This window comes from Mandrillus leucophaeus, unplaced genomic scaffold, assembly GCF_000951045.1.
Source record: "Mandrillus leucophaeus isolate KB7577 unplaced genomic scaffold, Mleu.le_1.0 Scaffold752, whole genome shotgun sequence".
In the NCBI taxonomy this organism is placed as follows: domain Eukaryota; kingdom Metazoa; phylum Chordata; class Mammalia; order Primates; family Cercopithecidae; genus Mandrillus; species Mandrillus leucophaeus.
In genome coordinates this window covers 390,381-395,033 of record NW_012108164.1, presented here as the reverse complement: position 1 = coordinate 395,033, position 4,653 = coordinate 390,381, and positions in this window count along the sequence as shown.

Sequence of the window (4,653 nt, the reverse complement as noted above, 5' to 3'; positions counted from 1 at the left end):
TGAACTTCATAGGGTTACTGCAGGGGATTGAATGAGATAATGGAAATAAATGGGTTTTGAAAAGTTACATGCAAATATCAAAGACTGTGACTTCTTACTTTTGGAAGAGAGGAAAATGAAAGTAAACACTATGAAACAATAGTTTCTATCAAGCAGATGATGCCGGAGGAAGAAAGAGAAAAAAGCTCCATTTGTGACCATTAAGGTCCTTTGTGGTCCCCAAGACAGACTTAAGTTGCTTTTGGGGAATGGAGCTTCTAACAGTCCTGAACTCTGGCCACCCTAACTCTAAAGGGATGTAGGGCCCTGTGCTCAGGCCAAGCATATCCATTACTATATATTTATATGTATATATATATTTTTTATTTTTTATTTATTTATTTTTTTTCTGGGGAGAATAGTGTGATTGTTGACTTAGTTCTTGGTCTTGGCCTGTGGGTCTCTGAAGAGCATGGATGTGGCAAGATAGCCCTCACAGAATTTTTCAGTGGTTTGGACACATACACAGTAAAGTAGAAGACACTAAAATCAGTGAGGTTTTTTTATGAGCTTAAGTGGGAGGTGATGAGTTGTTAAAAAAATTTATGCAACTTTTTTTTTTTTCCTGCTTCAGAGATTTTTATGACTTTGGTCTTTGTCTTTGGTGTAATGATAATCTTTTGTGTCTTCATAACTAGCACCTATGACAGTGCTTGGGTTATATAGGCAATCAACAAATGTTTGATGAATAAGAAGAGGTAGGGAGAAAAAGGAAGTCAAGGAAACTCCCAGGCTTCTTTGTATTTATTTATTTATTTTTTTGAGACGGAGTTTCACTCTTATTGCCCAGGCTGGAATGCAATGGCGTGATCGCGGCTCACTGCAACCTCTGCCTCCCAGTTTCAAGAGGTTCTCCTGCCTCAGCCTCTCAGGTAGCTGGGATTACAGGCATGCACCACCATGCCTGGCTAATTTTGTATTTTTAGTAGAGATGAAGTTTCTCCATGTTAGTCAGGCTGGTCTCGAACTTCTGACCTCAGATGATCTGACCACCTTGGCCTCCCAAAGTGCTGGGATTTCAGGTGTAAGCCACCGCGCCTGGCCCTTTTTTTTTCCCCCCCTAAAGAACAAAACAAAAAAGATCTAAATGATGCCGTGTGAGACTTGATCTCAGAAAGATGTTGTGAAGCTGAGAAGGAACCCTTAGGAATATCATCCTTTTAAATGATGAGATGCTGAGTATGGAATGAGTAAATTAGAGGGAAGATAATGAACCAAGGCCGCTTTAGCTGAAGCTACTAAAGTGCAGCACCAGGGGTCCAACCTTCTAGTGTTAGAGAACTGGGAGAGCCCACCTCCTTGAAGCGGTAGAGCAGCCCGGGGCTGCGGGGGAGGGTGAGGCCTTCATGTTTGTTCCTAAAGGCCACAAGTGGAGCATTTTGATCATTATACTTAAAGGAAAATGTGGTTAAATTTGACTCAAATATATGTAAAAATCCTATGATTGGCATTTCAAGGGAGGAAGTCAGATTCAATCTTTCGGCTACTGTAACCTATATTAAAGATAGGAAGTATGCAATGATGTTTACTGTCTATATACAGGCATTGCTAACTTGAGAAATGTATTGGCATGGGAGGAGCCCTGGGCTTAGGCATGGGGCAAATCCACCTCGAAAGCAGAGCAAAGTGTCTTCATTCTGGGTAGCTGGTAGAATATAAGCCTGAATTCTTGGTCTTCCAGTGCTGCTTAAAAACTCCCACGTGTTCTCTCTCCCCGCCAGGTCCTGAACTCTAATCTGTGTCTTGTCCAACTCTCAAAAACTCAGCTCACCTCATCAGAGGGCTTCTCCTTACATTCCTCCTCCACACAGCCCCAGCATTTGGCACATGTGCTGAGTGAGATATGCTGCATGCTCGAGGGATACCAGGTCTCCCTTAAAAACTCTGCTGATTTTGTCCCGTAGCAACCCTCTGCTAGTGCCAAACCCGGAGTCAGCCTCCTGCCCCTGCTCCAAATGGGCAAATGGCTGAAAGTGGCTATAGAAGTTCCCTCACCTCTCTGAGATTCTCCTTTCTCTGAAGTCTTGGTCTCTGCATTCTCATTGCCTTAGAAACAATCAGATTCCTTCAAGTAGATGATTTATGAATTTTATTTAGCTCTTCCAGTTACTTTTAGAGGGAGCACTGATTACTTACTGCATGCTACTCCATCCCACCTAGAAACAGAGACATTAATAAAAAGTGGATTTATACTTTGTTGCCACTGTGATTCATGTTAACTAATTATGTTTTACTTTTTGACTTGATTTCTAGGAAGCTCAGAGCCAAAGTTGAAACTCATCATCAGCCAGTGGTATAGAACCAAATGCAATACACCTTCTATATTAACTTTAGCTCTAGCTTATCTTGTTCCTATTTTCTTTTTCCTTTATCCAGATTTCTCCCTTCCTTCCTTTCTTTCTTTCTTTCTTTCTTTCTTTCTTTCTTTCTTTTTCATTTACTTTTATCTTATGCAACTTTGAAAGCCGACTCCAAAATTTACCGAATGAGTCAAAGTAAAAATAATTAAAAAACAAATAATATCTAACTTTGTTGAACGTTAGTGCTCTATGTGCTTGACAGAATTAACTCATATATTCCTTATGGCATGCCTATAAACAAGTGCCATTACTACCATGAAATTGAGAGGCTGAAAGCTTAAGCAACCTTTCTAAGGTCATAAAACCTTTGAATTATTTAAGAAAGACTGAATGTAATATTTAAAACAAATGATTCTCTCTTCTCCTCCTAGATATCATTTATTGAGCCCCATTACATTCTATGAAGTATGCTAACTTCTTTGTATACATTATGTTAAATCTCTACAACAACCTTGGTTTGGCAGGATTATTAAAGATGAAGAAATTGAAGTTCATAGAGGTTTGGTAACTAACTGGTAGTGGGGTCCCATAATTCAGAAGTGGCAGAGCCAAGTCTTAAATATAAACTTTCCATAATTCCACACCATGGCCTCAGTTTTCTTCTTCACTCCTGATCTTCATAGCTACCCAGTTTTCTCTTAAACTTCTTTCTTGTTGGGGAAAGGACATACTATTTACTATGAAAGCTTCACTGACTTTGTTAACCAGGAAGAGGAATTCATTATCTGATCCCTATCTTAGTACCCTGAAACCCACTACAGCTTGGGGACTGCCCTTCTGGGGCTCTGCGAGAATTGTTTCTGGAAAGTATTTTGGGCTTCCAGGAAAACTGCAATCCTAAAGGTCCATTCCTAAGGGGAATTTCAACTTGCACAAGAGGTCTGGGTGACCATTGTACCCAAAGAATAGCCCTGTAGGCTGAAGAAAGAAACCCAAATAATCTTTCTTGGCCCCACTGTGGAATCCCATTGTGTCAATATTTATCTGCACAAAGGAGCAGTCTGAAATAGCCTGCTCTGTGAAACTTGTGGGAAGCAGGGCCTCTGTGACAGCTTCTTTAATTGGACTACCTTGTCCTTTCAGAAACTGGAAGAACTATACCACGGTAGCCTAGGGTTGGAGAAGGAAGAACCAGGGATCAGGAGACCTGAATTTCAGTCCTGGTTACCCTAGCCCTCTGTGTGAACTTGAGTAAGTCAGTTCACCTTTCTGGGCCTCAGAGGTTCTGATATTTAACATGGAGACATTGGAGGGATTGGCTTCTTAAATTTGCTTCTGGACTCCAAAGTTTTATGATTGTAGATATCCGTTTAGATTGTAGACTGGCTTGGGACCCCTGACCCCAATAATGCCCCCTAGTCAGTCTTGTCTGGGCCCAGAGAGGCCCAGGTGTCAGGTCTCTGCACCTCAGGCCTCATGTGGGCCATGTGTGTGTTTTCCTGGAAGCTGCATAAAGGACACTCATTGACGGGGAGCCTGTGGTCTGGAGCTAGTGGTGAGATGGTAAACATCATGGAACAAGCAGCCCTTTCAGGCTGTCAGCCTTGGCAGGATAGTATGAAAAATAATTCTTGGGAAGCTGGGGACTGGTGGCAGCTGCTTCTCCTCAGCCTGCCTGCCAGGCCCTACCAGAGCTTGGAGGGCTGGAGCTCTTTGCTGGGCCTGCCACGGACTGTGCTGGTAGTTTTCCACTCTGGGAAGCTGGAAGAGTGAATTGGCTTCTCTGTCCAGGAGATTGGTGGGTAGAGGGAGCATCAGAAAACCACTAAGGCAACTCAGCAGGAAAAACCAGGAGACACTTCTTTGCTGCAGGGTCTCCTGTTTCCCTTGACATTCCCCACTTTTTCATGCTTCTTTACAGTTCATAATAGAACAAAGACAAACTGGTGGGATTTGATGAATGAGGAAGTGAAGTTGGGGGAAAGCAAGGAGACCTGACATTAAGGTCTTGGGCCAACTTGGCATTTCTGAGTCTTGACTATTGGCTGAGATCCCTTCCACAGAAGGAGTTTACCCAAAATAGACACATTCAATGGGAAAACCACACTGGTACAGCTGAGAAGTGCCACGTTGGTTGCCCTGGGCTTCTCCTGGTTCCAAAGATTCAGTAGGATGAGAAAGGTCATCCAAGATCATCTTGTCCATTTTCCTGTGCCCTTTCTCTAAGGCCCTTGGACATACTGAATCACTGAGAAACATTGCCTATTTTCTTAATGTGGCTATTGCTGATTTACTAAATTCTTATCTCTGAATT